This window comes from Pelecanus crispus, chromosome 2, assembly GCF_030463565.1.
Source record: "Pelecanus crispus isolate bPelCri1 chromosome 2, bPelCri1.pri, whole genome shotgun sequence".
Classification (NCBI taxonomy): Eukaryota; Metazoa; Chordata; class Aves; order Pelecaniformes; family Pelecanidae; genus Pelecanus; species Pelecanus crispus.
The window spans coordinates 88190685-88215936 of NC_134644.1; positions in this window are offsets into that span (position 1 = coordinate 88190685).

Genomic DNA, 25252 nt, shown 5'->3' on the forward strand with positions numbered 1-25252 from the left:
TTTTCAAGTACTTTGGTGAATAAATATTTTAATTCTTAAAGTACAGGCTTGGCTTCTGGTAGGGGGCTTCAGTTATTAATAGCAATAATAATAGTATAAGGTTTTGAAAACCCAAAGCGATCATGGTTTGATTGGGCTAACTGCTTCTAAACAGAAGAAAAGAGTTTCTGTCCCACTCTGAGCATCTCTAATAGATAGGACAAGTAAAAAGTAGGAGGAAAAATAGTATTATCTGTACTGTATTATTGGGAAACTGACATTCAAAGAATTTTAGCAACCTGTACAAATGACAAAGGAAGCATACATAGCAATAGAAATGACCCCTCGCCTTCACAATCTTCAGCCCCCAATCATCCATTCATTTTCCCTCATTGCTATCACATCCCTAAAAACCAGTACGTTCCTTTTTCTTCAATTAACAATCAGCTAAAAGATACAAGTCCCTTTTAGAAAGAAGAGACTTGTCTTTGACATCCTTTGTCCAATTTCCTGTAATTGGGAAATCTGGAATGGCTCTGCTCATGGGAGCTAAATGTTAAAATCCAAATTCAGTCTTTAGCCTATTAAAAAACATCTCATTATCTGTTCCCTCAAGCAGCATTGTCAAAATTCGCTCCCCAGGTGTCCGGATAGATGGAAGTTACAGCTGGTGTCTGTCCCACTCTTTACATTGATGTTTGTATTTGTCCATCAGACTGAATGCCACCTGCTGCAAGGGCAAGAGGGTGGGAATCACCTGTTTCTGAACAATGTCTTTCTGCCAACAGAAGGTTATTCAATTAGGCAATCATTCCTGCTTAATGCTGGATGGGATGATGTCAACCACCTGAACTCTCTCTCCCTCACTTTCCACTTCCTGGGGACAACAACCTTTTCTGTCCCTGGAGAGGAGGGGAAGATTTTCAATCTGTTCTCTTTTTGCATTAGCTTCTGACTACAGATTAGAGTCTGACATTTGTTTCGCTTCCTGACTGGGGCTATATTCAGTACAGACACTTTGTAGAAATATGAATAAGCATTTGATAATATATTAATGTATTAGCACCCCTTCCTGCTCTGGTGGGCTGAATTTTTCTCTTACCTCGACATGGAGTTAACAAATTTCATACGCTTTAAGGCATTATACTAGGATCACTAAGGAAAAAGACAGAGTTCTAAAGTGCAGTGGTACTATGAGACTCTCCCTGCAATTTTGTATGCATTTATGTGTAATTTTTTTTAAGGGTTTGTTTGTAGGTTGATTTTACTAGAGTTACTCCAGTTTATAGAAATAGAAGCAGTGTTTATCACTGTGGTTACTCTAGCTTCACAAACAGATACCTTTTGTAGAAGAGGGTTCTCTTTGTTTTTTGATTAACTGGATGCGTGGCCTTGTGGCTTTTCAGGGTGTTCCTGCACCTTACACAGTGGCTCTCATTTTATGGAAAAAAGAAGAAGAAAAAAATAAGAAAAATAAAAGGGATGCAGTACATCATCTGTTTCTTATAAACAAATAGACATACACCTTTGTATCCTCTCTTAAAACTTTGCAAATTCATCAATAATATGCCAACCAACCATCTACTCCAAAGTTTATTTTAATAAAAGCATAATGATGACTCATATCTATATCAGATTAGATAATAATTTCCTGAAATATATAATATTTATGACATCTTGAAATCTTTACATGAATCTGGAAAATTGTTCTCTAAGCATGGTTATCAGAACAAAATTGAGTTTCATTCAACCCTCATATGTCCCTGAGACCCTATTGAACCCAAGTGCCATACTGTTGAATTTGAAGTAATTCCATTTGGTTTTAAGTGCACTGAAGACAAGATTGAGTCTGTCAGATCTTATTTTAGTTGAAGGGCATAATTCAGATTATTTTCCTACTCTGGTAGTGCTTAACTTTTTTATTTATTTATTTATTTTCCTCTCAAATATTTCATTTATGTAGGCCCTGGAAAAAGTGTCCAGTCATTCTGTTAAATAGACTTTATTAATGTCTTGCTAGTTTTAAAAACTATTTTTTCCGATAGAAACACACTTTTTACCAATCTTCATTAGAGCAGTGTTCACTGCTTTCAGATATATTCGCTGCATTTGCTGTCTCCAAAGTATTTAATGATCTTACCCCAAATGACTGTTTAAACAGTCTTGCAAACAATACACAGTTTTCTGAAATAATAGAAGACATAGTTCCAGAAAGAAAGAGGTCATTTAAATTTTCCCCCTCCTCTTGCAAAGGAGAGTCCACAAAACTTCAGTTTCCTAATTGTCTTTACAATTTTGAGTAAATGTGTCTTTACGTATTTAGTTAATGATTAATTGTAAAAGTCATTAATTTTTCAGACCTCTCAATAGTCAATAAAAGTGTTACACTGAGTCTGCACCTTCTGCCTAGAATACAATAAAAACAGAGGTCATAGGGGTTTGTTATTTGTGAATATGTGATGACAAACTTCCAGGCCTGTATCCACATTAGTGGAGTATGTTGCTTCTTATTGAGAACCATACTGTAGCTTAGTGTTTTGGAATAAAACAGCCTGTTGAACCATTAATGTGTAATTGCTGCAGCATTTGGGATTCTTATGCTAAAAAGGATGTACCAGTTTAGAAGTCTGGGCAAAGCCCAATTCCTGTTGACCTGTCATTTCTGATGCTCTTGAAAAAGCATCTAAACTTCTGTAAATAGTTTCACAGCAGTGATTAGATATGTAGTCTGTCTGCTTGCTTAGCATAAAAATACTACTACTGCTTCTATCACTGTTAAATCCAGTGTATTTAATAAACATGGTAAATACATTTTTCATGTAAGTAAATTGCAGCAGAAGAGAAGATATTCAAACAGGTTACTCAATAAGCCAGTTACAAACTACAGGAATAGAATTATTATCTCTAGACTGGAGAAGAGGAGGAAGGACCAGGACATTAGAAAGTGTTCTCAACTCGATTTAAGACTTCCTTTGGCTCTCTAGGCATACCTAAGTTAAATATTTTTGTTATCATTACTTACAATGGTAAAAAAATGACAAATAAAAATATTCAGAAAGCAAAGCTCAACCATTTCTCCAAACGAAGAATGGTGATCTAGAAAGGCTTGGACAAATTAAAAGACAGAAGATAAGATAAATGATTGTAAAGGCTCAAAAGCTGAAAATCAACTAGTTCCCATGAGTACAAATACATTCACATATCTCATCATTCAAGACCATCATACACATCTTTCCACTGCTGACTTTTCATAGGTTTTTCTGCCAGTCTTCCAGAATATCACAAGATCAGCAGTCCTGCTAAACTGTTTCAGTAGTAGTTGAAATGCTTCAATACACTGCTGCACAGAAAGAATAAAAAATGCAAAGAACTGGCTGAAGAGCAGGATAGAGAAAAATTAAATTAGGAGAGCAAGAGCGGAAATACTGTTAAGGTAGTGCTAATCAGAAAGACCTAGAAGTTAGTAAAATGATGAAAAACAAGAATCAATGTTGGAATCTCTAAAGTGATCTAAAAGTTTTTGTGTTTTTTTCTCTCTGAGGCAACACAGAGGTGATTTTTACTTCTTCAATAGTATTGTAGAGGAAGGTTGCATTGTCTTAAGCAGCTTAAGATGCTATTTCATTCTCAGACTGATGCACAAATTTCTCTGAAGGCATGCATTTACTGGCAAGCCATCGTATGCAAATTTCCACTAGAAGGAAAGTTGACCCCTTGAAGGACTCTTGACAAATCTTCCTCCAATACTAGATTAATAATATGGGCCAAGTCTGTTTTCAAGACAAGAATTTTCTCAGTTGAAATAAAGATAAGAAGCTGAGTTAGCCTTGCTGTCAGTGGCAATTGCTGATTTAGGTCAAGGATATTATTAAACCCATTGCAGTAGTACAAGGGCTCATCTTCCCAGCACTTATGGAATATTAATATGCATCAGTTTAGAAAATGAGAAAATTATATTTGGAACAAGCATTTATTTGACATTTACATTTGTACAACTTAATGCTGTCTGTTGACAGAAGTAAACTAGACTGATTATAAATATATGCTTTTAGTTTTTCAAATGTGTTCAAGATAAGTAGGATTCCTCATGGAGATCTTAATGGGCCTACTGTGCACACAGCGTCTGCAAGTACAGCCTGAAGGATGAGCCCATTTATGGTTTCCTGAGCATACAAAGCCCAGCGAGCCCAGAGATTTTCAGCCAGGTAGCACACTGACACTCAGGGGCAGACTGGCCACAGCTGTGTGATTGGAACAAAGGTGGTGGAGCATTTTGTGCTTAAGCTTCCTTTGGAAAATAGCACATTCACAGCAGGACAGAGATGGGTCACGTCTGTAATTCATATAAGCCAGTGGAGGTCTTCTATGATGGAATTAGCCTTCAAAGGGAGGTGTCAGCTGTAGGGATCCCAAAGCCCTCTATTATGCATATGAATATATATATGTATATATATTTATATATAAGATCAGTAATCTGCAATTTAGATTGAAGGTTAAGTTTGTTCCTAATGAAAGGCCTTAGAAATCTTGATGCTGCCACAGATAAGTATATGGCCTACAGTGTTTAGCTTTAAACAGGTAAATCTCTGTGTTGATTTACACTTGCAGCACTCAAAATGGCAGAATCAATTTGTTTGAAAATTGGTAAAACAAATTTGTTGTGGGCTATGACCTTATATGCCGAGCTTCATCCCAGAAGTATTTTTTCTTTATGTTTGAACTATAAATCTTGGAAAAGCAGTTTTTATTGCAGAAGTATTGACATAGCTTTAACTGTAATAGTGTGGCTATAATTTTGTTAAACAGTAGGTATGTGTATTGCTAGCTGTTAACTAATATTTCTGAAATAGTAGATGTTGAACAGAGAAGCCAAAGAAAAAACTGCAGTGGCAAAAACCAGTAAGTAATTGATATGAAGAATTAATAAAAGGGCAAAAAACTACTATAGGAATGACCCAGGATGAAAATTATTTGGGCAGCTGAAATTGTTAAGCGTATATTTGGAGATAATAATACAAAGACATTTATGAGGTATACTTTGTATTTACTGTGTATTTCAAGATTCAGTTTTGTTAAGAGAATACAATGGCACTCTAATTTTGTAATATATAAGATTATAGAAGGCAATAAAAGCCATTATTTTGGCTATCTACCACATGACTTAAAATAGAATTTGAGTGCAATTTTACTATATACTACACTGTATCTGTGCTTGAAAAAAGCCTGTTCTGCCTTTTTTGGAGCAAACGTGGGAAGTGCTGGTTATCCCACGTAGCATGAAGATACAAAAATGTCTGATCCTGAATTATTTGCTTAGGACAAATACTTGTTTTGACCTGTGACGCACTCTCGTAAGATTCACGGATTTTATTGGATGACATTTAGTTCAGATTTAAACACACTGAGAACAGCTAAGATCTGTGTTGCATTCATGTTTTGATTCAATAACATTCTTTCCTTTTAAACTTAATTAATTCAAAAATAATTTAGGCAAAAGTTCCTAGCAAGTGTATATAATTACTTAATAAAGATGTACCTTTGTGATAATCAGATAAATTCTCTACAAACATTCATAAGAGCTCATGTCGGCAAGACTTTATGTTGACATAAAAAGAACCCAGTTAAATTATATCTTATTTCAGTTGGCCTACATTTTAAATGAAATATGAAAGGGTGAGATTCTTTACAAACCTAGGAAAGAAACAAGCATCTGCATTGAGATTGTTCTCTTTATTAATGTCAAATCCATAAGTTGGTAAGCATTCCAAGGTCATGACTTATTGAGTGATATTTGTTACCTGAAAATAGAAGGACAGCATTTTAGAGGCAAGTTTTCAATCACTGGAAATCTAAGGCCAAATAAAATATTTTGTGATTTTTCACCTCCTCAGAAGTACAAGAAGTTTTATGAAGGTTAAGTGCCAAGCAGCAGATGTGGCTGTGATGACAGCTTTCTGTATTAACCACACCCTCATTTAATGTGCAATCACAGGCTTGTCTTGAGGACAGGCTCCATATTTTTTTCCAGAAATACAGTAATTAATATGAAAATTTGGTAAAACTGGTTTGTGTTTCAACCTGGGTCCAGGTTTTTTTCTAAACCATCTTTACCCAAAGTGGGTTAGCTTTCATATCTAAATCTAGTGGTCTGGCATTTTTGTACATTTGATGTGTATGGACTTCTGAGGGAATATATAAATAAGAAGCATACTGGATGAACTGTTCTGTGAATAGCCACAACAAGCTAACATTTACATGACGCCCTCTTAATTGCTGGTTTTCTGTTCTTTCCCTATATCTGCACTTTCCTGATGTTAGTCAGGAGTGAAATTGGAGGGTTTGCCATGGTGAGAATCTCTCTGTATTTGTATTGCTGCACATGCTTCAGCAAATTCTGGGCTGTTTAGCCTTTAGACCATATGAAATTTTAGTCTAACATCTTACCCTTCTTTTTGTGGTGTCTCATAGCAACTCAGCAAAACTGTTTTCATAGCCACCCTGGCACCTTTTCATCAGCATGCCTCCCTTCTCTTTAATCATTTCCTTTATTTTCTTCTTTGTTTCCACGGTCTTCTGGCCTTGCTATTGACCTTGTGTAGCAGAATGCAAGGGGAATTCTTGAGCTTTTCCTGTCCTTAGTGACCACTAAATGTTAAAAAGAGAACTGTTCTTACTTCCTAACACCCTGAGCTGGTAACGCAGCAAGCTAACAAATCTTTTAAATCACAGCTTTAAGGTTCCATTGGTCTGGGAAGTGAGCATGCTACAACATTTAAGTACAATCTTATAGTATCATCAGCTCGACTGAATTGTCTGCTTGAGGCAGTTTGATATGTTCTGTCAGCTCAGCAGCATATTGTTTGACTTGCTCTTCAGTGCAAATCTAATGGGGATTAATGGCAGCAAACTCAAGAGCACTCAGGGGCTTGTTCACCCTACTTTGACTCCGAGCAGCTCCCTAGAATGCTGAGAAAAATACTCCACCTTAGGTTTATCATATTATCTCAGCCAATTCACGAAGTGCCTACTTTAGGGAACCCAATATTACAGGACAAAAAAGGCCTTGCTAAGTGTGAAGACACTTTTTATGTCTTTCTAGTACTAGTGCGCTTAGAAATTCTGTCAAAATTTTGTCCCTGTGATGCCACAGAGCAATCATTCACTCCATTTAGCAGACTGTCCCTCTTTTCTGCAGGACCGTAAGTTGCGTGTGTATAATTAGTTGGAAAACTTGGAAAGTATATTTCTTATCATTGTCACAGGAGTATAAAGTGAAGAAATATTTTTTACAGAAAAATGGTTTGAGGGAATGTTTCATTGGGGAAAACTGAATTAAAATAATTTCGTTTCCATTTAAGTCAAAAGAGAAGCTTATTCTGCCAATCCATCCAGAATGCATCAAGGTGCCTTCTTTCACTTCCATAGGAAGTCTTACTAGGAATGTAATTCCAGATTCCTTATTTTTAGCTCAGTGTCCCAAGTGGACAGCAAACGCTACATCCCAGAACACAGTAGTGTTCTCCTTCTCCCCCCTCCTCCAGTAATAGACTATACATCTTTAATTTAGAAAGCTGGAATTCAGTTTTGACTCTCATGTTCAGTTGTTACTACTTGTGTAGATGCTCTGCACTAATTGTGTTGGTGCAGAAGAATCTCCCCAAATTAATTGAAATCACACATGACATACTATGAGAAAGACCCCCTTGTGTATCTGAGTCTGATATCTGAGTACAGGAAGGTTTAAATGTTTAAGTAAAACAGAACCAACCTTCTCTAAAAGTCAATTCTTATCTCATATGAACATTGCACTGGTAAAATAAGATTGGATTGCAATCACTTCTTTCATTGCAAAGCAATACTCCTAATTATAAACATTTATTACAGTCCTACTTCTCAGTTAGAAGATTTTAGTTAATGCATGTTCTTTGCCACTCTGATGTTTCAGAAATCATCCCAGAAAGTTCACCACAGATCATAATATCTTAAATGATATCAGAAGCCTGTAGAAATGGAAGTTTTTTCAATGTAGGGGACAAGTCTGTACTTTTTATCTTGTTTAATGCTTGTTCAGGTGGACTTTATTTTATCAAGACGTTTATAGTGTTTCTTTTCCCTTACCTATGGAAAATTATTTTAAAAATGTCTACTCTGGAAATCATGAAGAAGGAGAAGGATAGACACACATTACTGCATAGTGAATGCTTTTTAGGCATGTTACGTTAAAATACTACTACTATGTTTATCCATCACATGCAGTTGTGTAATCTGAAGTGTTGCCAGTTTTTAAGACAATATCAAACACTGTAACTCTCTTTCTGAAGCACGGGTTCCTGATTTTAATTTCCATGAATACATGTGCTGAAACACTTAACATAGCAGTTTATAAATATTCGTTTCATCAGTTAAACAGCTGGGCTCTCTCTCTCCCTTTCTTCTTTCTTTTTTTTTTAAAAAAAATAAATATACATTTGTGAGTTTTGCACACTTTTTTCTTCTTGGAAAATGTGGTTTTCATCAAAGCAAAGTCCTTTTCATGCCAGCGTATCTATTTTGAGAATTTTTCTGAAATCCAGTTTGTAGTGTTTTGATCAAAAAGAGAACAGCTTCACTCCTTTACTATGTGGGAGACGCAAGATCAGATTCTCTTTTCAATTGTTATTAAACATAATGACGCAAAAACAGATGCTTTTCAACTGCTATTAAATATGATTTGCTTTTAAAAAGAGACATTTTTATAATGATTCATTAAATTTTAAATGACTCAAAAATGGTTCTCTATATGAATAGAAGGATCTGAACAGCTTCAGTGAGGGCAACTGAGAGATACTGACCCAAAATATTCCAGAGTGTCTGTAAGGGAGCTCTCCCTTAGGATGTGAAAGACTGATAGATTAAGGGGCCTGAAGCTGACATTTGCCACATACTAGGTGAGTATTCTCACCTTGTCTGTGGTGAAAATCCCTCTGACTCTCTGTTTCATTCTTTTTTCTCTCTCTCGCTGTGACTTTTTCTATTTCCAGAAAGTCACATAAAAGGCTTTTGGTTTCATTTCAGCAAATATTTCCTATTCTTGATACCTCAGGAAGAGTTGTGTTACAAAGAAAGATTTCAGGCACTTTAAAATGAAGCCCCATCTTTGAATATAATTCAAAACATTAATAGTAGTAGATATTAAATACATTTTACAGAATGCATTTGGAAATTAGGTACATCTTTAATTTCTCATCTGTTAAATCTCCATAGTTACATGTAAATATACAAACTGAATTCCAGTAAAACTTCATCTCTCAAGGGAAGCTGCCTGTGAGTCAAACAAAGACAAAGACTAAAATTTACCTTGTCATGAGAAAGGAAATTGAACAATTGTCTGAACTACGTTTTACTTCTTCAGTCAATGGGAGGCAATCCATGGTAGATCATATTTATATAAGAGACGAGGATCATAATTTTGTTTCTTTGCTGTATGACACAGCTTGGCTAGGTCATTGATGAGTTAAGGCACCATCTTGGTTGTTCACAGATAAATTATGTTTAGAGGTATTCTGGAGAAAACTTAACGCATGTGAAGGATATGAATCTACTGTCTAATCTAAGTCTAGGTGATCTGAGAGAAAACTGTGGATGGTGCAAATTGTTCTGAGTGCTTTTACATCTCAGAATTGTTGCTTTTCTTTGCAAGGTTCCATTTTACTGAATTGCTTGCCATGATTTACTGATTTTGTTTAAGCTTCATAAAGCATGCGTTGATCTATAGGAAAGGACAGGAAGCAGTTCAGCCCTTTTATTGATTCTTGAAATTTCTTAGGTGCGGCCTAAGAAAGCGTCTGATAATTTGGTGCTATGTGTATCTGAACCTAATAGCTATCTAACCTAATCTCTCACTGGTAAATGAGTTTTGCTTGAATTGACGAGAGGATGATAGGACAAGAGGAAACAGCCTCAAGTTGCACCAGGGGAGGTTTAGATTGGATATTAGGAAAAATTTCTTCACCAAAAGGGCTATCAAACATTGGAACAAACTGCCCAGGGAAGTGGTTGAGTTCCCATTCCTGGAGGTGTTTAAAAGACAGGTAGATGTGGTGCTTAGGAACATGGTTTAGTGGTGGACTTGGCAGTGCTAGGTTTACAGTTCAGCTTGATGATCTTAAAGGTCTTTTCCAACCTAAATGATTCTGTGATTCTGTGTTGTGGTGTGGATATCTGTGCTGAATGTCTTGGGAACAATCTCCAGTGAAAATCATGTGGAAGAGACAGTAGGATTCTGTGGAAACCAGGAGGGTCTGAGGTTCTGCTAGGAATAGAGTTTGTTTGTGTGTGTGACTGCATGGAATATTCCTTACTTTTTGCCTGTGCTGCTCAGAAATGCAGACCTTATTAGGGTACGTTTCTCAGAGAATGGAGAAAGCAAAAGTCATACCTACATGCAAAGAGTAGTGTGAAATTAGCAGCGATAAAGATTCCAGAAGTTAATTTAATAGAAAATAATTAAAATTAAGGCTGTTTGAAACAAGGATATGAATCAAATATGTTATTGTGTTTGAACAAAAATATAAAAGTATCATAAAAAAAAAAGAAGCTGATTTAACTACATCATTCAAAGCCTATTTCTTACCAGATTTCTGAGAAAGCCCATTTTAGCATCAGTTTTATGTTTCAGTTTTATGTGAAGCATTTTCTGTAAGTTGCCAGAGTAGATGATAGGATGTTTACATATTATTACAAAAGAATTCATGGTTCATAAGTATTTTAAATTTTATATTTCCGGTTGAAGGAGCCTGACTGGCTATAGAATGAGTTACATTTTATATCCATCTGGTTGGTATATGAAGCTGGAATGAAACATGAAGAATTAAAAAATGAACAATTAAACTAGGCTTTTTAAATATAGTAGTAAAGAGATAAATCTTGTTTGTAGTGTACGAATAATGTAATTTATCTTGCAAGACTGACACATGAATAATTGCAGCTACCCATTTCCCTGTTGAAATAAATTCCACTTACATATCATGCTGTTGTGCTCTGCAACTCAGCTTTTTTCCACCCATTCGCCATCTAACACTAACCAGCACACATCAAGATACAGAAAAAAATTTCCCTTCAAAGCAAATCATCCACACGAACAGCCTTATTTGAAAGGCTTACAGGACAATTAGTTCCTCAGGCTATATTCCTATTTAAAAAGGCACAGAAAAGAATATATGATAGTCAGAAGCATGTATGAAATTTAAAAATAGTGAATTTGATTTAATCTTGACACACAGATTAGGCATTCTGTAAAAAATGTATTAAGTATATTAGTTTAGAAACATAAATTTACTCTGAATTGATGTCATTAAAAAGTATTTTTCCATTTAAGCCAGAAGCCATGTGCAAACCTCTCAAAGATACATTTTCTTCTTAGTAATATATCTTTATTGATTAACCAAAAGCAAAAAAGAAAAAAGAAAAAACCTTTTAAACTCTCTGTGAACCCTAAGGGGCAGTTATGGTCAGAAAATTGATTGACTGTAAAAGGGTTGGTTTTATGATAGTTTTGAATAGACTCTGTTTACCTTGATAGCTAAAACTGATTTGTATTATTTGCACATACTCGTATTGTACTCAGCACAAAGGGTGCTTCTGTTTTTTTGCTTTTTTTTCTGTCCTTGTCTTAGATGATTTCAAAGTGAGATGGAGAGTGGTCAGGTAAATAATAAAACCAGCAGAACTGAAACAGTAGTACCAAGCAGTGGGATAGCAACCATTTAACCATGTGTCGTGGTTTAACCCCAGACGGCAACCAGGCACCACGCAGCTGCTCGCTCTCCCCGCCCCCTCACTGGGATGGGGGAGAGAATCAGAAGTGCAAAAGTAATAAAACTCGTGGGTTGAGATAATAACAACAACAACAACACCAATAATAATAATTACAATAATTAAAATATAATAATAATAATAATAATGATAATAATAATAATAATAATAATAATAATAATAATAATAATAATAATAATAATAAAGGAAAACAAAAGGAGGAACAAAAACCAGAAAAAACAAGTGATGCAACCGCTGACCATCCACTGACTGATGCCAAGCCAGTCCCCAACCAGCAATCTCTGCCCCCTGGCCAACTCCTCTCAGTTTCTATACTGAGCATGACATCATATGGTATGGAATAGCCCTTTGGCCAGTTTGGGTCGGCTGTCCTGGCTGTGCCCCCTCCCAGCTTCTTATGCACCTGACAGAGCATGGGAAGCTGAAAAAGTCCTTGACCAGGGTCAGCACTACTTAGCAACAGCTAAGTGTTATCAACATTATTCTCCTACTAAATCCAAACCACAGCACTATACCAGCTACTAGGAAGAAGAACAACTCTGTCCCAGCCAAAACCAGGACACCACTCTCAGCAGCATCTGGCATAGTCAATCTGATCATGGTCTAATATGCTGTATTCTCTATGTGCCAATTACCGAGGCCATGTGAAGCACTACAAGAGACTGCATAATCCACGGCTTTTTATTTTATTTAACTTTCTAGCTCGTTTTTGGGGGATTATTTCCATATATAGTTTGTTTCTGATCACACTAACTCTTACTCGACCCACAGTTCTTCACGGTACTACTTTCTGTAAAAAGTAAACTAAAGTAATGGCATTGCATGTCCTAATGTCCTAATTCATTGACTCTGGAACAGGGATAATTGTATTCCTGGTTTGAAATGAGTTTCATATTTTTTTAAGAAAGCTGTATATTAACTTGAAGCATTTGAAAATGCCTTATTGCCCAAGTCCAGAAACAAAAAAGTTAGCTCAGTTAAAAAATTATTCTAAAATACAAGACATTCAATACCATACAGTAAAATAATTTGCTATACAAATGATAGCCTTTCTGGTTTAAACTGGTCTATTTACTCACCAAAAAAAAAGATTGTTTTTTTAGATACACTTGAGTTAGATTAACTTATACCTTTAAAAACCAAAAAAACCCATACACATTATCACTTTGGTTTTTTAAACTTGGGGTCAGTTCAGCAAAAACTTGAAATCTTCCATTGACTTTTTTCCTTCCTATTTTCTACTGACAGGGTTTTTTTTTAAAGTGCTTTGATGAGCATTAAGGTCCATTTGAAAAACAAAGTTTCAGTACAAAGGTAGGTTTTCAGCTCTGTTTCCTTCAGTAATCTGTTAAAGGGGTTTTGTGTGAAATGATAGTTCTGTGATATGCCTGACGTATATCTGACTTTGAGAGAATTTGGACTGCTCTTTCATAGCATATTAAAATATTCATAATTCATTAGTCAAACCTGAGCTATCTAACAGCAACAAAATTCCAGGTTGTGAATACACAGATTGGCCTGTTGCTAAACTAAAACTGGATTCTGATGTCTTTGTGCAACTTCTGTAATAGCATATTTCTTGATCTTTTTGAAAAAGTGTTCCTTGAAGTGATCGAGAGTCAGAAATTCAGAGCAAAAAAACACTAATAACTGTAATATTTCATTCACCATTAAATTTCCTCCTCAGATAATTAAAGTGTTTGATTCTTTTTAATCTAGGAAAAGGTAGAACAGAGTTGTTTATTATTGTTTATATAGAATCATAGAATCATAGAATCATAGAATCATCTAGGTTGGAAAAGACCTTTAAGATCATCCAGTCCAACCATTAACCGACACTACCAAGCCCACTCTAGACTAATCAAGGGTAGACCAGACTAAACCATATCCCGAAGTGCCACATCTACCCGTTTTTTAAACGCCTCCAGGGATGGTGACTCCACCACCTCTCTGGGCAGCCTGTTCCAATGCCTGACCACCCTTTCCGTAAAGAAATTTTTCCTAATTTCCAGTCTAAACCTCCCCTGGCGCAGCTTAAGCCCATTTCCTCTTGTCCTATCGCTAGCTACTTGGGAGAAGAGACCAACACCCACCTCACTACTACCTCCTTTCAGGTAGTTGTAGAGAGCGATAAGGTCTCCCCTCAGCCTCCTCTTTTCCAGGCTAAACAACCCCAGTCTAAAATAAGTAATTGTTGTATATATTGTAAAAATAAATTGAGACTGAGGAAATAGATATATTCTTTGAAATTTCATATGTGCTGCTAGTTCTCAGAATGAGAACTTTTAAAAAAAGAGAGCACTTTTTAATCATTGTGACAGAAATTAACATGGATCGGAAGTAGCGAGTGATTAAAAACTGATCAAGAGATGGTTTTAGGCAACAGTCTACAACTTTCCCAAGAGTCGGGGGGAAATCATTTAACCTCAGAAAAGACAAATGACTGGGACCAGAGCAAGATTCCATGTCATGCACAGATACGTATTTATTACATTATCTTAAGCTTCTTATGTAGGAACCTGCTCCTGTTTAATTTCTCTGAAGAGGATAAAAAGATATAAAATACACATGAATGGTAGAAGCTTAAAGTTCCTCTTTCTCTATGTTGATGTGGGGGTTAATCAGTCTCTTGCTGGGTCTTTATGTACACTGACCATAAGGCAGACTTTGTGAGAAAGTATCCCTGTATGTTGTGGAGTATTAAGTTTCTAGATATAACATACTATGAAAGGAAAGCTTTACACTTCTGTTGGTCCAGCAGAGGAAAAAAAAAAAAAATTCATCTCTCCCCATCTTCTCTAAAAAAACCTGGGTGGGAAAGTTAGAAAAATAAGGACTGTAGGACATCAGTCACCTTTCACATGATGGGACTGTCTCTCCACAGGATTTCCATACACAAAATGCTGCAATAGTTTGTTGTTCTTTAAACCATTCTAAGATGGAGAATGCTGGAACTGTAACACAATATAGCAATTACCAATTCCAATGAATTTCATAATACATTACCAAATTTTCAGCGTATTAATATATCCAAAGAAGGACAGTGGTGTTACAATAAGAAAAATGCACCTGCTGGCATTTAGCAAAGGTATCTTTTTATACATTCTTTGCACTCCAACCCTACAATTACCATCATCATTCTTTCTCTTTCCTCTCTCTGCGCTTTACTGCCAGCTAGCCAACAGAGAGGGACCCCGAAGCCCACCCAGTAGATGTGGTTTTGCCATGACTAGCCTTACGGGGCCTTGTGCTGGCCTGGGTGGCGCTGGCCGACCCACTGCCTGGGGGTGGGTGGCTCTCCTTGTTGTCCCAAATAGGAATTTTAGATAACATCCCCTTCCCCAGGGTGAGCCAGGGTTGTGAGGTGCCATTAGTGGTGTGGGCCATGATGAGGGAATGTACGGAAATAAATACCAGTGGGCCCAAGACTGAGGAGGAAGAAACTCTCTGCATGAACATGTCATGCTCCCTGGTGAAGGGCTGAGTGTGGCAATTTAATTGTAAGTCCCCCTGCCACCCCCTGCCTGCCCGCTCTTCCGTGTGTGCACACACCGGTCCTCTGGAGGAAGCCGGACACAGCCCGTGTTCATGCCCCCAGTAGCCCTGGAAGGATGGACATAGCCTAGAGCCAAGGGTGGACAATAGGAGCAGGTAGGAAGGGTGTGATTTTTACAATAATTTCAACTGCATGGTTATTGAGGGGTTTTTGTCTTTGAGAATGTGGACTGTAAAAACGGCAAGCACATCAGCTGCGCCAGCAGCGTTTTGTTAGTACCACAGGCATGACAAGGTCCCTTTTGCCCATCACAGGCTTTTGAGGGTAACCGGTGGTGGAAAAGGTGGGCAAACCCTTCTGCGGTCCCAGGCACAGTGACATGGTGAGCTACCCTCTGCAGATGCATCTCTGCAGGTGGACAGGGTTGATAGCAGAAGACTAGGAAGGCTGAGCTTGTGCCAAGTCTGCCAGCTGATTGTGTGATTTTATTTTATTTTATTTTATTTTATTTTATTTTATTTTATTTTATTTTATTTTATTTTACTAGCAGTTTGGGTGATGGAGGCTGACCGAAAACCTGCGGAAAGGGAAGACAGAGGGTTTTGCCTTGGTCTTGCTGTCAAGCTGCAACTCCAGCTGGGCAAACTTTGGTATGGAGAGGAGGCAGCAGAGGTGCTGGTGGCTTACATCGTTAGCCCAAAACCTGAGAGGGAGAAAGAAAAGAGGCAGCCCCTGAAGCAGTCCAAGAAGTGGGACTCAGGTTAAAAGTTCAGGGTTGCTGCAATGTGATTTCAGCCTCTGGTCATAGTCTGAGGAGATCAGAGGTCTCTGTTTTCTGTTCTTTTTTGTGACCTGGTTGAGTCCAGGTGTTTGGTCTTTTTGGTAGGTTTTTCTGTGAACTGAGGGAAAGGGCAGAAAGCCAGGCACACTTGTAGGGGAGACAAGAAAGAGGAGAAGAGCAAATTCCCCCACTCCCCTGACCGCACACCAGATGCCTGCTCTGCTGCTATGTGAGCTCTCAGGGCTGAACTGAGTGAAGGGGTTATACATTGGGAACCAAAGCCCTGGGGCTGGGCTTCTGGCACAGGGGTTCCTGCAGTGTAACTCTACGGAACTTCCTCTGGGAAAAGTGACATTCAAAGGGGAGAGGGGAGTACAGCACAGTAAAAAGGAGGAAAAAAATGCGAGGAGGAAAAAAGCTTTAAAACACAGCATCGTTGACTAAGTGCTCTCTGTACTTAAGTAGCTCTCAGCGAAGTGAGGTAGAGCTAACTGCATAAGCCAGAATGTAAACCTGTAAGGGATGATTGTAATTGATGCATTCAAATAGACATTTATTTTAAAAGGAAAGAACAAAAAGAGAGAGGTAAAAGTTTAGATGCAAGTGCATTTTTTTTTTCAGTTAAAACATCAAGTTTTATGTGTTTGTTCTAAAAAAGAGATGAAACCCAAGGGTAAGAAACAAGGCTATTGGATCACTGAACAGTTTCCTAAGCACACCAAGTAAAATATTCTTACCTAGTAGTAAAGTCATTCATAAAAGATACTGCAAAATGTGTTGAGAAAACACTGCTGCTAATTAGCTGGAATATCACCAGAAACTCCTCCGGAATGAGATGCTTTGGTTGGGTTGACAAAAATAGCTATTCATAGTAGTCTTGGCTGCAGGGTTTTTGTGTTTTTTGTGGTGTTTTTTTTTTTTTTTTTTTTTGTGTGTTCCATAGGTAGAACAGAAGGATGAACAATCTATTTCAGTCCTATGGGTATTGTTAGCTGTGTAATGCATAGCTTTGCTCTGTTTGGTTTTTGTTTTGGTTTGGTTTTTTTATTCCCTTATCTCAATATGTGAAAAACAAAAGCTAGGATACTCCTCTTGAGGTCCGTTGCCATGGCTGAAGTTAAAAACATAGGGAAGATATGCACCTAGGTGAAGAGAGAACACAGTTTAAAGTGTTTTTTCTGTATTAATTTGGATTAGAAGTGTTACTGTTACTGTAACTAGACTAATATCTATTTGTTAGGCTCCCTATATATAGTGTTTTCTTTTTCCCATAACACTACTTTGAATTTAACAACCCAGTGATGGATGCCTCGAGCTTCATCTTCTCTGTCTGTAGAGATAATTTTACCTAGATTATGATCAGACTACTAGTGCTGGACAGCACAAATCAGTCTGAAAGCAGAGTAGATGATTGTATTTTCACTTTGCCTGAATTCAGCTGAAAATCTGATCTATGTCTAAGTTAGTTATATGCAGAAACTCAGTCTGTCACTCTGTGAGCTACTTAGATCTCAGAATTCAATGGGTCCAATCCATTTATCTCCCTCCTGGATGGTATTTTCTGGACATTCCAGTTTGTAGTGCTCCATACATTTGGACCAGCACAAAATGCCTCCTCTCCACCCTTGCTCCTTCACAATTAAATGCACAGAGGAGAATACAATGACACTTTTTCTAAGATACTGGATTGGATTGTAGAACCCAGCAAATAATCCCTTTGTTCTCATTTGAACTTACACGTCTGAGTTCAAGGAGATTTTAATGTTATGAGGAAACTTCCTTTAACTACCAAATACATGCTCAATACAGCACATTATCTACAAAACTCTTAAGATATGTAAACTGAAAATTGTGCTCTCTTACATTCCCTTACATTCACTGAGTTTTTCACAACTGTTTGCCTACCGGAAGTTAAATGTCAAGGTGTCAAAGTTGATGCAAATAACAAACTAAGGAGGTAGAATAGAATATAAAAGAATACATTAAATATCATTTATCATTTTATGATAGAGCTTCTTTGTGTCTTTCAGGTTTTTTTCATGTGATCTCCTACTACTGGTTTATGATGCTTCTAGGTCTAATTTATTTGAAAGATTAGTTTCAAGATATTAATTTATCTGTGTTTCTATTAAGCATTTTGGAGGCAAATATTTGATTTTGATTGACAAATATTTAATTAAAAAATACTTTTTGGCTCATTGTACCCAGGACAAGAGAAGACGTAAGCATGTAATTCAGTCCTTTCCTGAATCAGAGGTGTGTAAGTCTCTGAGATAATACAGAAATGTCTATCTGGAGTAGTGAATGTGCAAATTATGAGTAAAATTCAGTGTTCACATTTATTTTAAGACAGAGTTTTGCCAAAAAGCAGAAGAATAAGAAATATTGATGACACGAAATCTACACTGTATATTCCTTGTTTAGTTTCTAAATTTTATTTTTATCTTTTCTTTCAGAGCAGAAAGGGTTTGAGAAATCCATAGCAGGTAGCACTCAGAATTACCAGAGTCCTCATGACTGCACCTTAGCTCTAGACTGTCCTTGCCTTGCTTCATGGCAGACACAGTACAAGTGAACTTCTGGAACAGACTTTGGTTAGGAATCTTTCTCTGAATAGGGTATGTACCTGTGTAGATTGGAAACATTCTTCTTTCACTTATTCTTTTTCCATATCTGCTCCATTTAAGATATGTTAATTCAAGAAATATATATCTAAGTGGTTTTATATTTATACATAAGTTTTTGCAGTTGTATTGTTCTTGTGTTCTGTGTAATTGTTGATTCTATGGAGCTGTGCAGTTGAAAATGGTGTTGCAGGAAAGTTTGTGACATTGGACATTGAGATTTAGCTAGCATAAAGTAGAATAAAGTTGTCATCACGTTACCAAGGGCAGCATATTTTTAAAGTTCAGATTTTATATAATCTTCCTATTATTTCTTTTATACTGGAAATACAGGATGGGTTTTTTTTTCTGTGTCTTGATAAATATTTTAAACTAAGTTATCAGTTGGGAGGGGAATATCATCAAAGAAAACAATTTCAGAAAGCTTAGTGGACCAATTTGAGTGACATTAGGGGGGTGTTGTGGTTTGAAAATAAACCTGTTGCTGTGAAACTACTACTCTATGCATATATCCCCAGGGGCATACAAGGAGGAATTTTTTTCTATAAACTGTTAGTGTGATGGTCTCATGAATTTCCTGAAAATCAACAGGCTGTTTATAGTGTTTCCCACAGAAGATTGGCTATTTTGGTAGGCAGTGAACCTGAACAAGAAGTCAGCCGTTCAAAGTGCAGCCTGACTCCAAAGCAGTAGTGTGCAGTTAGAGATGTTACTTTTAGACTGGTAGGGAGGATGATACTTTGAGTATAGAATCCAAAGGGTGATAGCAGTCACTCATACTCGTATTTCTTTTTTTTAAGCAATCTTTTCTGTGAGTTGGAAGATTCTTATCAAGTGTTAAACAAAACTTTTTGAAGTAAATGTATTTTTTAATACTCTCATGAGCACCAATCTAGAATCATAGAATCATAGAATGCTTTGGGTTGGAAGGGACCTTGAGAGATCATCGAGCCCAACCCCCCTGCAGTGAGCAGGGATTGAACCTGTGAACTTGGCGCTATTAGCACCATGTTCTAACCAGCTGAGCTAACCCGGCTCTATTATAAATAAGATGTAAAAACTAATAAAGACCATAAACAAAACTTTTTCTATATATCACATAGACGTAACTAGATTATAACACCTCAATTTTAACACAATTATTTTAGTTTTAAAATTATATGTACTTTTTATACAAAATATTTATTATGGTAAAGAAACCAAGTCAGAAATAGAAAAATAGTTCACCCAAATTATGTAAGAAGCCAATGGGAGGTCCAGGAATAGAATCTGACTTTCCAGCACCTAGTTCTAGAAGTCTGGTTCTGAAAAATATATTGTATAATTTAGCATCACAGTAAAGAATTTAGAAGAAAGCACTTTTTGCAGAGCAAATTTTCTATTGGAATAAATTTGTCACTTAAGATTTTTCACATACATACTGCTTTTCATTTTGACACAAGCATATATCAGAAAAATCTAAATTAAATATTGCATTCTAAGCAGTTCATTTAAACAAGATTAATTAATTCTGTTCTTTCTCTTTATGTGTGCTCCTGGTTATTTGATCTCAGTTACATTTTAAAAAAGCGAGGGCATTAAACTCCCAAACTTTATTTCCTGTGGGAAAAAATACGGTACCAAGGGAGATTAGCTTTACCAGTGAACAGACTCAAAATGAAGTATTTTGGGTATACTTAATCAGACTGAAGTTTTTTAATTTAAGTAACTTGAGAATACTGTAGTTTGTTACATACCGATCTTTTTTTTAATGTTTCACAAAATGGAACATTCAATTTCTTTCTCTGTCTTGGTAGCAAAGATAAATGTTGAAATGTCATATTTCCTATGCAACAGAAATAATGAGGTTTGCATAACTCTAATTCTAGGATGTTTATTACCCTAGCAAGTAAAAAGGCTTTTGTGAAAGAAATAAATATTTATCCCACCATGAAGGCCCAAGCAATTTCTAGAGTGAGGTGAAAAGTGTGGATTAAAAAACATTTTCATCATGAAATATGAGTCCCTCTAATTGTTTGGCATTGAAATGTTTTCAGCATAGATTATGGAAAATATCAGTTTTACCAGCAATTTTCCAGCATTAATCTAGCACTTAGTTAAGTACTTACTGATGTCAAGGACATGGCTGTAATCAACAAACTATAAGTAATGTCTTTTTTACAGAAAGTGATGCTCCCAAATAATTAAGATGCGCAAATAGCATTGGAACTCGTTTTAGTGCAAACCCAGAAGTTAATCTTCTGTGATGCTCCGGTCTTAGAGTAGTTAGCAAATCATGAATACGGCTTGGCTGTTGACTCTCCATTGTATTCTTAACTTGTTTTGGATCAGATCCAAAATCAATTGCTATCAATGGCAGTTTTCTGATCTATGTTAAGGAGAGTTGGATCTGGCTCTTACTCACCTAAAAATGTTTTATCATTTTCCATAATACTGTCTGCCACACTGAAACACTAAACAGTTGCAGGGTTTTGTGCTTTTCTCTGTTTCATTATGAGACGTAGTGTCTCTCTTGACTAATGGCATGGAAATCAGTAATAATAGCAGTTAGCAAGTAAGTAAAATTCTTTGAAGATGTCAAAACAAACAACAACAAAAAGCCCAGAGAGAGAATTGATCATTTTAGTAATTTTCCCCTATATGACTAATAGACACAGGGCTTGCCATCTATAAAATAGATTTTTGGAGAATCGGGAGAAAAAGAAAACACCCCCCCACCCCACCCCCACCCCCGATTCCACTGTGGAAATGAGCTATTCTGGGAACTGAACTTAAGACTAAATGGTACCTCTGCACTTGGAAGACAAATGCAGGATTTGAGGACATTTACTTCCAGAAAGACCAGTTAGAACTGGAGATCATTAATGCAAAAAGTACCTGAACAGCGTAAAGCACTCTTCAGCCTGAGAATACATGCAAGACATATGGTATGGATGTTACAAACCACTTGTTTCTCCTTTGTATTTTAAATGTCAGTCTTCCATTGTCTGGTAGATTACTTATATTAAACAGTATGCAAATTTGCTACTTCCTACAAGGATTAGTTTTTCCATCATGGTGTCTTGCATCTGTGTCTAGTGGTGATTGCTTATATGTTCAGGATTGCTGAGAATTTCTTTTGATTGTGTCTCTCTGTCTTCATGAGTAGTACTAGAGCTTTAGATATGCGCCTGACAGTCCTGAAAGGCAGAATTTTTTTACATTTTCCTCTAAGGTTCTATAACATGGATAATACATTCTCCATGGTAGCTTCCTTTAGGATTTCCTAACTTGAAATCCTGATGGGACATCATTAGGAGAAGTCCTCCTTACAGATCTTGGTTGCTTCGGCTATGTCTGTATCAACAAATGAAACACACCAGGATCATTACGATGAGGGTGGTGAAACACTGGAACAGGTTGCCCAGAGAGGTGGTAGATGTCCTGTCCCTGGAAACATTCAAGATCAGGCTGGATGGGGCTCTGAGCAACCTGATTTGTTGAAGATGGTCCTGCTCATTGCAGGGGGGGTGGACTAGGACCTTTAAAGGTCTCTTCCAACCCAAACTATTCTATGATTCTTTGGCACTGAGGCTAAAATGCAGAGAACAGAGAACAGCAATACAAATAAACTCCCTTAGCTTCCAAAACAAGATGGTTTCTTGCAAACTCCCTGTTGTTCTTTGCTACCTCCTAAGCCTTGCATGGGAACAGCTTGCGAGAAAACACTGAGGCCGCAAGTGTGCCAGAAACAATTCTAATAATTTTGTGGTGTGAATGATTGAGCCCAGTGCCCAGGAACATTTACAGACACTGGTTAATTTAATAGCACAGGCATATCTTTTGAGGCTGCTGAAGTTCATTTCAAGTGCTTACTATATTTTTAAATTATAGGATTCCATTTAACGCGCAGGTTGGAAAACAGTGTCAGGACACTTCCCTGTCTGGATTTAAGTGGACCCCAACTTCAGGTGTAACACGATAGAGTGCTCACCTGTCCCCTCATCTAGAAGTAGCTTAAAGGTGCGAGACTGAAACCAGCTGCAATATTAATACTAGGGGTAGCATCAAGTCAGTTGGATCCACCGAAGGTGAAGTGTAAGACAGTTAAAATGATGCCTAGTAAAGAAAAGCTACTGCTTGCTTCTGAGGCCACCTAAGTGGGATATAGAAAATGATGCGTGTCTTCATACGGAAAGCTGAGCCATAGTACCTTTTCAGCTCAGAGATGTGAATGCATCCCTTCACAAATCAAAGCTAGCTCTGAACTTGCTAGCTGGGATGCTGATAGTGATGTAACTGCAGAACCACAGAGCAGTCTGGCCAGCTTCCCTCTTCAGCCACCCTGTGGATTTCTCTTAAGAAAGTCCAAAAAGCAAAAGAAAGGCTTAATCCTGATTATTTGACAGATTATTGAGTATTGTAGCAAATGAAGACTGTATCAAATCAAATATCTTTGTATTATATATACATGGATAGAGTTTGTAGGATACACGTACATTTTTTGGGTTTTGATTACTGCACAACAATTTTTTGAAACATCAGATAACAAAACAACATAGTAAAACCACAGGAGACTGTCATAGACATCCTATTTGGAATACACTGAATATGTGTTCAAAGAGCATCTTGTCCTTGTTTTTAGTTATGCTGCTGCCTAAACCATTCCTTTGTTTGAATGCTTTACACTTGCCACTTCTGCAGTGTTATTAAAAAATGTCATGTTGTCATCTCTTGCTGCTGGGAAAAGTCACAAAACTGAATGATGTAATTCAGGTATTGTTCCTGGCCCACAACTGGGAGGATATATGAATTAAGATTTATCTTCTTCATTCAGCTCCTAGTATTTTAACCCTGATGTATTTTAACCCTGTAAGAAATCCCTGCTTTAAGATACCCCTGCTTAATGGATATATAAACAACAAATTCTTTGGTTATACAGTATTATGTGTGACAGTATTTATAAATGTACATTTTCTGGGTGCTTTTTGGCAATTGTCCCTGCAGCATTATTTTTGGTAATTGCTGTATCCCTTTGTTGGAACTGACAGTACTGATATTAAATGCTCTTGTTAAATCTCAGTCTTTATAGGACCAAAACCTGAGGTCCTTCATTCTGCCAAAATCCATATTAAATGAAGCAAACCGAATAACTTTTTTTTTTTAGTGTGCGTCAGCGAAATGGAAGCATTTTGGCATTCTGATCCTCAATTTTCTTAGGTCACACCTATGGAGAGATTGCCATCAATACTTAAAATTCATAGAATTGTAGAATGATTGAGGTTGCAAGGAACCTCTGGAGGTCATCGGGTCCAATCCCCTGCTCAAGCAGAGCCACCTAGAGCTGGTTGTCCAGGGCTGTGTCCGGATGGCTTTTGAATATCTCCAAGTATGGGGACTCCACAACCTGTCTGTGCAACCTGTACCAGTGCCGTCATTCTCACAGTGAAAAAGTTTTTTCTTCTGTTCAGAGGGAGCCTCCTCTGTTTCTGTTTGTGCCCATTGCCTCTGGTCCTGTCACTTGGCACCACTGAAAAGAGCCTGGCTCCATTTTATTTATACACATTGATAAGATCCCCCTGAGCCTTCAGTCCCAGTTCTTTTAACCTCTCCTCATATGAAAGATGCTCCAGTCCCTTACTCAGCTTTGTGGCCCTTCACTGAACTCTGTCCAATAGCTCCATATTTCTGCTGTGCTGGGGAGCCCAGAACTGGACACAGCACTCCAGGTGTGGCCTTACCAGTGCTGAGTAGAGGGGAAGGATCACCTCCCTCGACCTGCTAGCGATACTTTGTCTAATGCATCCCAGCATACCATTATTTGACTTGGCTGCAAAGGACACATTGCTGGCTAATGTTTCACTTGGTGTCCACCAGGACCCGCAGGTCCTTTTCTGCAAAGCTGCTTTCCCCAGCTGTCCTTTCTGCAAAGCTTGTTGGTCACCAGCATATACTGGTGCATGGGGTTGTTCCTCCCCAGGTGCTGAACTTGCACTTCCCTTCAATGAACTTTGCAAGTCTCCTGTCTGCCCATTTCTCCAGCCTGTTGAGGTCCCTCTGGATGGCAGCATGACCCTCTGGTGTATCAGCCACTCCTCCCAGTCTTGTGTCATCAACAAAACTGCAGAGAGTACACTCTGCCTAATCATCCAGATCATGAATGAAGGTGTTAATCAGGATTGGACCCAGTGTTCACTCCTGGGGTACACCATTAGTTACTAGCCTCCGACTAGACTTTGTGCCACTGATCACCACCCTTTGGGCCTGGCTGTTCTGCAAGTTTTTGATCCACCTCTCTGTCTGCTCATGCAGCCCTTAGTTCAGCAGCTTCAATATGAGGATCCTATGGGATCTTTACTGAAGTCAAGGTAGACAATATCCACTGCTCTCCTCTTATCTGTCACGCCAGTCATTTCATCACAGACATTTATCAAGTTGATCAAGCATGACTTCCTCTTGTTGAATCTCTGCTGATTATTCCTGATCACCTTCTTGTCCTTCATGTGCCTGGAAATGGAACATCAGGAATTGGAAACAGAGTTATTAGTATTGAGCTGGGGTTGTATACAGAGGTGATAT